Source organism: Talpa occidentalis, unplaced genomic scaffold (genome assembly GCF_014898055.3).
Source record: "Talpa occidentalis isolate TD23 unplaced genomic scaffold, MPIMG_talOcc4v2.1 talOcc4.6, whole genome shotgun sequence".
Classification (NCBI taxonomy): Eukaryota; Metazoa; Chordata; class Mammalia; order Eulipotyphla; family Talpidae; genus Talpa; species Talpa occidentalis.
In genome coordinates, this window is record NW_023604972.1 from 55,321,592 (window position 1) to 55,335,192 (window position 13,601).

At 43.4% G+C, this 13,601-nt stretch overlaps 1 protein-coding gene across 4 annotated transcripts in view; it reads left to right on the plus strand.

Moving 5' to 3' along the window:
• The first annotated feature begins 961 nt into the window (after positions 1-961).
• The window catches only part of HERC3 (HECT and RLD domain containing E3 ubiquitin protein ligase 3), a 111,819-nt gene continuing 99,179 nt past the window's right edge, over positions 962-13,601 (plus strand). Inside the window, exons 1-3 of one of the 4 annotated variants that reach the window (XM_054688510.1) lie at positions 962-1,072; positions 3,771-3,832; positions 10,956-11,051. The gene's annotated coding sequence lies outside the window, so the exon portion shown is untranslated. Of the gene's footprint in view, positions 1,073-1,820; positions 2,002-3,770; positions 3,833-10,955; positions 11,052-13,601 lie in introns of those variants that run through there. The other 3 variants (XM_054688511.1, XM_037530726.2, XM_037530727.2) reach the window with 3 other exon arrangements.

Below are 13,601 nucleotides of genomic sequence, written 5' to 3' on the forward strand. Positions count from 1 at the left end.
TCTTCCACTCAGATAGTCATTCCTCTGGGTTAAAGTAGTACTGCCTCAATGTGCTGCTGTGTGTTTCAAATTTAGTGAGGCAGGACTAAGTTCACTTTTGTAAGAATATTCTCTTCAGATTATTTGTGGATCAAACAAGGACCAGGAGAAATCTGAGGCACTATAACCTTGACAAGGAGGAAGCTTTGAGTCTCAGTGCCAGCTAAAGTAGAGGAGGGACAAACTTCTTAACCCCATTCCTGGGTTTTAGGTCACAGGATGTCTTGCAGATAAGATTTAAATGTTCCTCTCAGTGACTTCTTTTTTTATGCTCCACTAGCCACCCCGCCCCAGGCTTCCCTAAGCCCTCCAGGCTTCTGCTTCACCGTTGTCCTCTTCGACCCCCAATTCTCTAGGAGGGCCCTGGCAGCGCCCGCCCTTGCACAGACCTTCTTCCTGCCTCTCCCACCGAGCAGCCCCACGTTCTAGCTCCGCGCTTACACTTGTCCTCTGTAGGCGAGTGAATCAGAAAAGTCCTCCACGGTGGAACAAAACACTTAATAACTCACCCTTAGTTGTCACCCTCTAGCCGCCCCTATCCCCGTGCCCGAGGCTTTTGATCACCTCTGCATAGAAAATAAGACTCAGAGCTCAGAACCTGAAAAACCCACGGCTGAGCAGTGCCTCTCGCTTCAAACCAGGGAGAAGCAATCCTATTCCTGCGCGAACGCTCCGCGGCTTACAGCCGGAGCTGGGCCGACACACCCGCGCCGCAGTCCCCCTCGCCGGGCCCGCCGGACCTGTCACCTCCCGCCGCCCCCGCCTACCTCCCCGGCCTGGGCCTCTCCCCGCCTCCCGCCAGAGGACCTGGTTGCCCCGCCTCCGACTCCGCCGCGGCCACCATTGGAGCGGGCCAGCTCCAGGCAGGCGCCCATTGGCCGGCGAGGGAGTCATTCACCCAGCGCATTCCGCCGCCCTCAGGCTTGCGGGGAAACTTCCTTATTATTGTGACGCCGAACACGGAGAAACCCTGAGCCGGGCGGTTGGGGCTGTCACCGTCGGAATCCCCAGCGGCGGTTCGGCAGCGGTCAAGGTGCGTGGGGCGGGGGCCGGCGTTCCAGGGGGGAGGGCCCCGCGGAGCTGCAGCCGCGCGCCCGCCGCGTTCCACTTGGCACGGCGGGCGGCGCGCGGCTCCCGGAGCGTGGACCGCGGCTGCAGGGCGCTTCCCGCGGCGACCCGGAGCCCGGCGCGCGGGGAGGTCGGGGCGTCGGGCGCCGGCCGGGCGGGCGCGTGGGGCGCCCTGGGCTCGCGGGCGCGTCCCTGGCGGTCCCCGGACTCGCTCTCGGGCTCGACGAGACGCGGCGCCGGGAAAGGCCGGGAGCTGCCTTCGAAATGGGAGCGCCCCCCACCCCGACTGGGCGGCCTGCAGACCGTGAGGAATTGCGACGCAGAAAGTCAAAAAGAAGATCCTCCCCTTCCTCCCTGCCTGCCCCTATTTAAATTCCGGGGCTCCGGTGACCCGCGCGGTGCGGGGCGCGGACCCTGCTCCGCGAAACAGGAGCCGGCGCGCCCTGGGCGTTCCAGGGAACCCCGGCGGCCGCGAGGAGCTCGCGCCGGGGACGCGGGGCTCGGCGTCCGCGGTGACAGCGCCCACGGGGCCGCGGCCCCCGGCACCACCCACCTGCCGCGGCCGGGCCGGGCTCGCGGCGCCGAGTCAGCCTCCTGGGCGGGTCCGGGCGAGGGTGTGAGTGGACACGTGTGCGCGCGTGTGTGTGCAGACACGTAAGGGCGCCGACGGCGCGGGGGTGTCCAGAGCTGGGGCATTCGGGAGCAGGTGGCACTTGGAGTTTCTGTAAGTGTGGGGCGCGGGTTCGCCGGCACTGCTGACTGGAAAAACAGGCGCAACCTGAAATAGATGGACCGGGGGAGCGCTGGCCCTGGAGACTTTACCTGCAACAACTGTGCATTGAGTCAGTTTCTGCGCCCTGGTCCCTGGGAATGTGCACGGGAACTCAGCTTTCGGTCTGTCGTGGGCACTGTTTCTTGGTTCCATTTTACTTTTTAAATCAGCCGCATTAGGAAGTATCTTAAATTTAGAGCTCAGCCTTCCAGGATTTTGCTTGCATTCGTTACATGCGGAATGCTTCAGAAAAGACGATTCCAGAGCTCTCTTCCATTTTTTTTTGTGCCTTCTAGCTCTTTCCACAAATAGGAAGCTATTTCTAGAACCTTTCTTTTGATGATTTGATAACATTTAAGTGAGCCCATTTTTAACGCCAGACTGAGGAGAAAGTGAAATACAATGAAGATGAGCTGGTATTTTAAATGTAGGGGGTGGGGCGAGGGGGAGGTGAGTCGTCATGTTTTAGTAGGCAGATTACTGTGAAACTTTGTGCTTTCCTTTACACTGGGCGCGCGGAGGGGGTTGGCATTATAAATGTATAGATCAGAAAAAAGGAGTAATATATTGACTTCCCCTCCCTTTCGAGAAAAATAGATGTTACACGTTATTTTTTACCCCACTGAAAGTAGGAACCGTCTGGGAAAAGTACAATGCAGGAAGTAAGGAGGAAGGTTTGAAACCCCTTTGGCAAAAGATCTTTGCGCGGGGGTTGGGGGTGGGTTGGGGGGGGTTTGAAAAAAAAAAAAAACACTAACCCACAGTTGACTGGAATTGACTTTATTTGTTCAATTAGTAGGGTTTTTTTTTTTTAATCTAAAGGTAAGATTCCAGCACTTTTCAAATGGTGTGGTTGGAGCCACTAGTTACAGCATTTCATTCTGAGGAACTTAATTAAATTCCTTAAGATTTGCAGAAAATTGAAACTTTTTTTGAGCATAATGAGAGTTGCACACTTACTGGAGAGGCAAGGTAGTTTTGCTTTCAGAAATAAAAATGATATTCTCCAAATTGAATGGGGTTTCATACATAATAGATAGAATTGAAGTTGTGATACTATCTTAAAGTCATGCAGAACTTTTAAAGAGATTTGAGGTGCTCTCAGCTGGTCTCATTTTGTTTTGCATGAAAGAGGATGTGGTGATGAGAAAGAAGGAAGAAAGCAGAAAGTCTTCATCACAGTTGTGGCCAAAAAAAGCTATGATAGAAAACAGTTGTGGGAAATTAAGTTTCATGGAAAATGAAGGAAAATAGAATGAATTATTTTTGAAGTTACTCTTTTTCTTTTAAGCGGATTATTTGAAAATTATTTTTACTTTTATATCTACTACAAATGCCAGGAATTTTTCAAGGTGCTATTTATGTCTCTAGTTGACTTTTATTTATTTTTTTTTAAAGATTTTTTATTTATTTATACAAGAACTGGTGTACAGGTCAGAGGCACAGGAGGGTGAGAGAATTCACCAGAGACAGAATGGGGCACAGAACAGGCAGACAGACTGAAGGAGCTGCTGAGAGGAGCAGCAGGCAAGACAGGAGAGGTCTGCCACGCCATGTGGGTTTCTCCCTAGCCGGCCAGGAATCTAACCCGCCCTGTAGAGGCTGCAGACAGCTGCAGACAGCTTCACAGCGCAGCACTCAACCCACTGCGCCACAGGGGAGGCCCCCGTAGTTGACTTTTAAAGGTACTGTGTTCCTAGTTGGTTAGCAGTTATCTTACTGGTCTTTAACCAAACTTCAGTCTTGAGGTACAGTGTTTGGGAACTATTCAAGCTTGCATAATTTAAAGATATACTTATTTTCAAAGATTTATTCATCTTTTTAGTTTCAGTAACATGAAAGTGCTTTGTAGAGTTCTGTGCTAATGCTAATCTTTTTTTTTATCTGGCAGATCTGCAAGGTGAGGCCGAACCATTCTGACTTCTAGTCCAAATGCCAACTTTGTGACCTGTGGTGAGTTACTTAATTTCTGTGAACCTCAGTTTCCTCAGTGAGTGAGATAATATCTGACTTGCAGAATTGACAAAAGGATTCAACAAGATAATGTCTGTAAAGGATTCAGGTTGTATAGCTGCCTGGAGGGGGACATTAACAAATTCTTAATTATTTCCTTCTGCTGTGGTCTAGTGGAGAGAACAAGGAAAGCCCTGGAATTAGTGACTTGGTTTTTGGTCTCTGCTTCAAACACTTAGCTCTCAGAGGACCAAAGTTAGCTGGCCTTGAAAGGCCTCAGCTGCCATTAAAATGAGGTTAGGAATGAATGTTTCTTGCCTAGAGGTTGGCTCAGATGGCTTTTTAGGGCTTTTTTTAATAAGAAGCTCTCTTTGATGATGTAACTCTGCCCTCTTTACACGTTTACTACATTTAGAAATAGTACTGATCAGTTGGCAGGGGTTTGGTTTCTATGTGTGAACCAGGACGTGAATTACTTTTGTTACAAGGCAGTGTGAACATGGGATAAACTCAGGCTAACTGTTGAGATTGCTTTATTCAACCCCTCCTATTGTGGGTAACAAAGTATTTCTACTGGTTGGCTAGAAATATCTCCAGTGATTTAGCTAATATGAGCTCAATCATATTAGAAGAAGGTGCAACATCTTTTTTTTTTTAAGATTTATTTATTTATACAGGAACTGGGGTACAGGCCAGATGCGCAGGAGGGTGAGAGGATTCACCAGAGACAGAGCAGGGAACAGAATAGGCAGACTGACGAAATACACTGCTGAGGGGAGCAGTGGTGGTGACAGGAGAGGTCTGCTGCACCATGTGGGACCCTCACCGGCCAGCTGGGATCGAACCGGCGCTGCAGAGGCTGTGGACAGCTTCACAGCGCTGTGTTCAATCTCCTGTGCCACAGGGGAGGCCCAACATCTTCTTTAAACTTTTATTTTCGAAATTGGAGCAGTATATCTCAACATCTTAATGTTTAAGAAATGGTGTAGTGTCATGTTTAAGATAATGGGCTGTGAAATACAGTAGCTGAGATTTGAATCCATCCTTTGCGACTTATTTTCTATTTCAGCAATTTATGTACATGTTTTTAGGCGGGTGACTTAACCTCGGTAAACATTAAGGTTATTATAAAGAGTAAATTAAATAATCTATGTAAAGTTTTTAGCCTAGGCCCAGACACACAGTAGGCTTACAAAATAGTTACAAGTACTTTTTTTTTATTCAACCACTATTTATTGAGCCACTACTAGATGCCAGACATGATTCTGGTCTCCAAAAATAGAAATAAACAAAAGAGGTTCAGTTCTTTCTTTGTGGAGATTATATTCCTCAATTCTAATATGATGGTGATACTGAGAATCACTACTATTTAATGACGGTTTTGACTGTCAAAGGCATTTGCTTTTAGATGTGCCAAAATGTGGAAACAGAGAGTACATTTTTAGAATGAAGGAAATACATTGTTGTATTTTGTTTCCTCTCAGGGAATCTATTTAATAGTACCTGGAAAACAAAACCAAACAAATTGGGCCTCCCTGATGGCGCAAGGGGTTAAGACCCAATCTATGGAGCTATCTGCAGCCTCTATAGCATGAGTTTGATCCCTGGCCAGGGAGCTGCCCACATGGCGCAGCAGACCTCTCTTGACTTGCCCACTGTTCCCCTCAGCAGTGTATTTCAGTCAATTTGCCTGTTCTGTTCCTCACTCTGTCTCTGGTGAATCTTCTCAACCCCCATACCTCTGGCCTATACCCCAGTTCTTGTATGCATAAATAAATAAATCTTTAAAAATGATAATAATTTTTAAAAAATTAAACAAATTTTGATTTTGGGAGTTCCAATTTTCTCAGTTTGGGGTTCAGTTTCATTAGGCACTCTTCAAGCACCTAGTTTGCTTCTGTATTATCTGAGGACTGGAAACACGAAGATGGCTAGAACCTGTTTTTTCCTATGGAGAAGCTCCTAGGGTGTACATGGATGGGAAGTTGGGTTTGGAACAATGACTTGGTACTATATAGTATCAGAAATAGCGATACTATCGCAACAGTACTTTTGATTATTTTTTTTGTCAGCATAAAATTATAGATGTAATATCTATGTTAAAAAATAATTATGCAGGGGCAGAAGCAGAATATCAGCCTTATTATTGAAGTTATCTTTGTGCTCCTTCCAGATTGTACCCTCCATCTTGACTGCCCCATAATCATCACCTTATATTTTGTATTGACCTTTTTTTTTTTCTCTTTACCACCTCTCATTTTTTAACCTGCAAATGCTTGTTTTACTTGTGTTTTGACTTGGTATAAATCCATCATATTTTGAATTCCATGACTTTTTTCTCCTCTCAACACTGTTTTTAAGGTTATACTGATTCTTTATAGATGAAGTTTATTTTTTACCATTGCAGAGTATTCTGTTAAATGCATAGACTACAGTTTATCCATTTTCTAATTGATGGATATTTGAGCTAATCTTGTTTTGTCTATATCAGACTATGCTGAAATGAACATTTTTGTTTATGTATCTTAGGACATATGCTCATGAGTTTCTTGTATTTTGTATAGTGAGCTAGCCATTAGCCATATGTGACTACTTACATTAAAATTAAGATGAATCCGGGCCTCCCTGGTGGCGCAAGTGGTTAAGTCACAGCACTATGAAGCTATCCGCAGCCTCTGCAGCACTTCATGAGTTCGATACCCAGCCAGCCAGGGAACTAACCCACATGGCACAGCAGACCTCTCCTGACTCACTTGTTGCTCCCCTCAGGAGTGTATTTCACTCAGTCCACCTCTCTCTGGTGAATCCTCTAACCACCCCCCCCCCATCTCTGGCTTACCCCAGTTCTTGAATGTATAAATAAATATAATCTTTAATTTTAAACAAGATGAATCGAACTTAAATATAAGTTAAAATTTCAGTTTCTAAGTTGCATTTTAAGTGCCCCATAGCCACGTGTGGCTACCATCTTGGACCGTGCATATAGGTAACATTTTTGTCATTTCAGGATCTTCTCAGTGTCCAGGTTTTACTATCTTTGTATCTTCGGTTCTCAGTGGATAGTGCGGGAGCACTGTCGGTGGTTGACTAGTTGCACAGTACTGACCGCATGCCTGAGAGTGAAATTGCTATGCAGTGGCATATTCACATCGTGACTATAATGCCACATATCAACTGTGCTTAAGGTTCCAGTTGCTCTTTTTTTTTTTTTTTTTTTTTAATGAAGTTAGCATCTCTGGAAATGGGATGCCCTTTCTTTCTTTCTTTTTTTTTTTTTTTTAAGGTTTATTTATTTATTTATACAAGCATTGGGTACAGTCAGAAGCACGGGAGGGTGAGAGAATTCACCAGAGCCAGAGTGGGGAGCAGAGCAGGCAGAAGGACTGAAGCACACTGCTGAGGGGAACAGCGGGCAGCAGGAGAGGTCTGCGCGCCATGTGGGATCCTCCTCTGGTAGCCGGGGAGCAGCCGGGGATCGAACCGGTGCTGCAGAGGCTGCGGGCAGCTTCGCAACCCAGCGCTCAACTGCTGCACCACTGGGGAGGCCCTCCAGTTGCTCTTTATCCCTAACTTGGTACTATCACGCTTTTCTTGCCAGGCAGGAATTGGTCAGGTGTCTTTTGAAGGCTGTCTATAGCTCATGCAGACTCCAGCAAGGTCATTCTTCTAGTTTCACAAAGCCCACCACCAGGGACCACCTGTAAGGAGGTCATCAGGGAAGAGTAGGAATGTGTCTGTGTGGCTAAAAGGTTCAAAGGACTAAAGTCCTGCTCAAGAGAAGGAGAGAAAGAAAACAGCCAGGACTGCATTCATATTGGTAAAACCTTCTCTTTGCCTCCTGTACCATTTTGACTTGTGATGGTAAAAATGTTGACAATAAAGCATGTCCTTAGAATGAATCTTCTTTGTTACCACAGTTAAGTCTGCATTTGAATTTGGCTCCAAATTTGTTTAAAGCTTGGATTTGGGAGTGCGTTCAGAGCACAGAAGCTTTGTACATTGCTGTTTCCTGCTGTTGAAAAAGACCCTTTCAGGGCCTCTCCTGGTGGCGCAGTGGTTGAGCACTGGGTTGCGAGGCTGCCCGCAGCCTCTGCAGAGCCAGTTCGTTCCCCAGCCACTGGCGAGGGTCCCACAAAAAAAAAAAAAAAAAAGTAAAAAGAAAAAAGACCCTTTCCCCATATGCCGGTCAGGTAATGGCTTCTAAGCTGATTTAAAAGAAGCTTATCTCTGCCATAAATGAGATTAGAAGTCCTGTTTGAGTGTTATGTAGGTTTCTGTGACTTTCATACAAAGGAATCAGTTATTAGTCTGCTGAGTGCATAGTCTGATTAATAAGACGAAGTTTAGGAATTACAACTTGTCTTTTAGCATTCAGCTCACTTTGACTGACAAAAAGAGATTTATCTACCTCTCTTCCCTCCCCAGAATTTAAAAGAAAATGCATGGAAAAAACTTTGTTCTCAAATCCCCAAATGCCCTTCATGAAAGTTATGACAAATGGTGGTAGTTGCTTTGCTACAGTACAAATTTGGTGGAACATAGTTAATGCTAATTGCGGGGAGGGAGAAAGGAATCACACCTCCAACCTTTTTGGGAAACTCTCCTGATTGCTGAGGTCTCAGAGAAGAACCCAGGGAGAAGGGGTATCAGTGACTATAGAAGCTAACATCTGTTGGTCACTTACTGATGTATACCAGGCACCTGCTGAGCGCTGGGCATCTGCACATGTTTTTCTCTCATTTGTCCTCACTACCCTGTCACCTCTTTCCACTGAAGACAGAAGACAGGCTTAGCATGGCTAAGTCTCTTTCCCAAGCTTTCATATCTAACCTGTGATTAATTCAGTGCTTGAAATTTAGTACTTTTGACACTTAAGCCCCGCTGAGATGATACTGAATCTTTTACCAAGAATAGATGATGCAAAAAACTGGGACAGTATTAGGTGTGACATCGAGGAATGGACTGTTGTTCTTCCTTTTGTATTTGGTGGGGAAATAAGAGTCAGGAAGTGGAGAAGCTGGAATTGAGATGTCCTGGGACAGCCAAGCTGGGGCTCCTAGTTACTGAACTATAGTCTACTATACTCTTCTGCAGTACCTTCAAAACATAGTTGTATGGTTTGAAGGGAAACAAAAGCTTTTATTTCTCTAGAAGCAAGGGAGAGACATTGGTTGAAGAAAAATGGTGTGAGGCCCTGGGGGAACACAATGCTAGGTGATGAAGAACATTGCTGTAACTTGACCTTCAAGTTTATAGACAGCAGTAGCTATTAGATTTAGGGGTTCAATTAGAGTATATTTTTCACTCTGATTGTATTAATGACTGACTTCTCTTTAATGCACTGAACTTCCTGAAGCAAGATGATTTTAGTGCCTCCTGATAAAGTTTGGGCAGAGCCAAATGCTGATCTAGACCATATGTCAAATTAGAGTTAATAATCCATTTATCGGGATACATCTTATTTGTGGTTGGTATTTAATTACTTCTCTTAATAAGTCATTTTTATTTGATTGCTTGAAGATTGCCTTGCACTAACTCAGGTGTGAAGGAATTTTGAAGTTTTCTTAAACAAGTTGTCTTTTCATAAATGGTTTCTACTAGTCAATCAGGGATAAGCCCAGCATTCAGGCTGCCTACCCAGGTTGTATTTGGTCAAAGAATCTTGCGTTCAGCTGACTCTAAAATGACTAACTCATACTAAACAAGGAACTGATAGAGCCAGGATGCCAATGGGTCTAATGGTCATGGTGGGTCATGGTGTTCTTGTAGTAGAATTTGCCCTGGAAACCAAGTTATCTAAGGTGATTCTTTAATTGTGGAATCTAAGCAAAGCAAGTGTCTAGGTGAATTTAACGACTAACATTTTGGAGTATGATCTACTATTTCCACTAATGCTCAATAATTACTTAACAGAGCACATTAATCAGGTTGACCAATGGTGTTACCCTTTCTCCTGGGACAATTCTGGGAGTTTTTAGAGGTTCTGACCCTTTGCTGTCAGTTTTTCAGGTCCCTTATTACATAGCACACTGGTCAAGAGCACAGATTCTGGACTTCAGTCCTAGCTCTGCCTAGTTGTGTGATTTAGTGAAGTCACTTACTCTCTTATTCACTTCATTTTATTCTTTTTTTTTTGCTTCATATTCTTCATCTATAAATTAGAACTGATAATGAGTAACTTCTGTCTCATGGAAGATTAAAATGATTAATATCTGTGAAGTACATAAAAACAAGACTCAGAGTAAGCTCAAATCGACATATTATTGATGATTTATTTAATTATAAATACTATAGTCAGAAGTTTATTTCAAGTGATATAAATCCAATTAAAATAATCTTAAATAATTAAACAAATAAGGGACTTACTGGACTATCTATAGTTAATTCTTATTATTCATAGTATAACATGATAGTAGTTATGTTCCATGAAGTTGCTACAAACACTGAATTAGTAAATACTGAGCCATTAATCTTAGGGGAATATGGGGTTAGTTAGATTTTATTTTTATTTGTTTATGCATATAAGAACTGTGGTGTAGGCCAGAGATGTGGGCAGTAAGAGGATTCACCAGAGACAGAGAGGAGTGCGGAACAGGTAGATCTACTGAAATACTGCTGAGGGAAGCAGGGAGTGAGACAGGAGAGGTCTCCTGTGCCATGTGGGTTAGCTCCCTGGCTGGTGATCGAACTCATGTCGCAGTAGCTGGTGATAGCTTGATAGTGCTGAGACTTAAACCCTTGTGCCACTGGGGAGGCCCCAGGGTTAGATTCTTATTGAGAGTGTCTGGCCAGTGTTATGTGTGTGTGTGTTTAGGCACTTTATTACTATGTATTTTTTACAAATGATGGCAATATTTCTTTGTAATAAAATGCAGTCAAGAAGGGATTTTAACATTTCTGTGACTGGGGTAATGTGTCATTAAATTTTTTTGGCTCTTTCAGTCTCTCCACAATACCGTACACTACATGATCTAGTCAGTTATCATCTCTTAACTCCCCAGGTTCAGCCGCTTTTTCATCTTTTCCGTAGCTTCATTGTGCACTCACTATAGATGTTACTTTACCACTGTTGCAGAGTGCTGGCCATATGTACAGATTGGTGAGTTTCTCTTCCTTTTTTCAGATGTACCCTACAGTCGATTCATTAACATTGAACTCTCAGCCAGCGACACTGTAACTCATGCGTCAATGAAGCTCATCTAACACATTTCTCTGTAAGGTACATTTGTAGTCTTCTTATACTTAGGAACACTAGATGGCTCTTAGATTTATGTTTGGGGGCCATTTTAAACAGTGAAATTACCAACAAAAAATATAGAAACATAAAAAATGTGGGACTAACTACACTCAGGAAGACCATGTGTTTACAGTATGAGAGTTGAAACAAGAAGGCAGAACATGTATTTTTCAGCATTGCACAAAGGATAACTCAACATTTTCTCTTCTCCGCACATGTCTGGGAATGACTGCAAAATACTACAAATACTGGTTTTGGAGTTACAGATAAGTTTAGGCAAATGCACGAATATGGAACCTATAAAAACTGAAGAACAGCTGTGCTTAGGAAGTGATGGTGCTGGCACCAAGCCAGGGGGGAATCCAAGGCTCAATCTACATTTTGGGGTTCTTTTTTCTTAGAACCTTCGTGGGTGGTAGATTCATAATGTACTGCAGGTATCTTTCATGTTGTGGGGAAGGTAGCTTCCAGCAACCTCCATTATCCTTCAGAGGCAAAAATGCAGTCTTCCATCAGAACTCCATGGAACTTAATGGAGAAGGACTCTTGTACAGTTGGAAGTGTATTGCTGTCCCTGCACCAATCACTATGGGCTTAGGGGTAGTATTTTCTGATTGACTTGGTGAGGTTCAGGCCCATCCTTATGAAAGAGATGGTGAAGTCCCAAGGAAGAGGGACTTGGGGAGAGATAATAGACAGGCATATAACATTTTTGAGGAATTTTTTATTTTAAAAACTGACCATTCTTGAGAAAGGTTGCAACTCTTGAGTTGGTAACTTTCTTTTTTTATCTCATGGCTTCCTACCCGCAACCACCTCTTTTTCATTGATGAGTAGTATTCCATCTTATGAATATACTATACTCTTTTTTATCCATGCTCCTATTGATAGACATTTATGTTGTTGTCATTTTTGTGTCATGTGAATAAAGCTGCTGCAAACATGGTTTATAGATCTTTGTGTAGGTTTAGAATCATAGTAACTTGACAGCATATTTTTAGATACGTTATTTGTACTTGCTAGTTAAGAAGGCTTAATTCTACAGCTGCCTAATCTCATTCTTTCTCAGAAGGCAACTTTATTTTCAAGTTTTGAAGACATCCAGTATTGTATACTGGTTACAATTTAGTCATTCTGCAAATATTCTTTGTGGTTTTAGTCTTGTAGGTGACATACAGATCTCCCTGGGTGGCAGCATAGCCCAGTGGTAAGAATGTGGACATTGTGTCAGGCCTAGATTCATAGTCTGGTTATGTTCCGTCCAGCTGTGTGACCTTGGGCATGCTTCTTAATCTCTCTGAGCCTTGTTTTATCTGAAATTGAGGGTAAAAATAGTACTGATAGCATAGGATTATTGTGAAGATGAAATGGGATAATGGTATAAAATGCTTATTAACATAGTGACTGATATATAGTAAGCACTATGATGTTGCTTATATATTTATTGGTGGGAGAGAGAACAAACTCATGAAATATTCAAAATTAGGAAAAAAATTGGAGTGGATATAGCAATTGAGCAAATGAAAAAATGAAATTATGAATAGGTGATGGAATCTTGTTGGTCTTTTTAAACTTATATCTAATACCCCCCACCTCTATTAGCATTTTCTCTCTCTTTCCCCCTGTTATTGCAGTTAACTAAAAAAAAAAAAAAAATTAATGTTTTTTTTAGTTCTAAAGTCTAGACAAGGAGTGAAAATTGTGGGAAGAAGCAGAATTATCTGATAAAGATAGCAAATTGAAAATCTGTTGTATATTTTATTTGGGGCTGTTCTGTGCCTTTCCTGAAAGCCACAAAAGTTCAATGAATAAGTCAGATAGCATTCCTGTAGGTAATCAGACAATACTCCATTGTATGGAAGTGCCATGTTTTGCTTATCCTTTCATCACCTGATGGGTGTTTGGGTTATTTTCACCTATTGATGTCATGAATAATGCTATATGAACATTCATATACAAGTTTTTGTATGGACATATGTTTGTGGTTCTCTTGGGTACATAGCTAGGAGTGGAATTTCTGGCTCATACAGGAAGTCTGGTTTAGCCTTCTGAGAACCTTTGAGACTGTTTTCCAAAGCTATGCCGTTTTACATTTCCACAAGAAGTGTAGGGGTGCTGCAGTTGCTCGACATCCTCACCAACACTTGACTGTTCCTTTAGGCTGTAGTCATTCTCGTTGGTGTGAGTGGGTAGGGAGAGATGAGATTTTGCATTTGTTTGTGTCAGAGGGAAGCATGAATTTTTAAATGGTAGTGAAACTGGGCTAGAGTCAGCAGTAATCAGCCAAACTTGATTGAGTACCTGCTAAATCGAAGCGGTATATGTTATATTGTGGTACGTGTAGGCCAAATGAAGATTGCTCAGGCTTTTGTGCCATTGGCGCCTGTGGCTGTCACCTGCAGCCTTGAATGCAGGAGGTGCCTGGGAGTGTGGGCTCGGGGTAAGAATGCCTGATGGTGGACACCTGGAGTAGGGCATGTGTAAGTGGGCACACCTGGGCCGAGAGACTGAGCAAATAGGGGCGATAGAAGA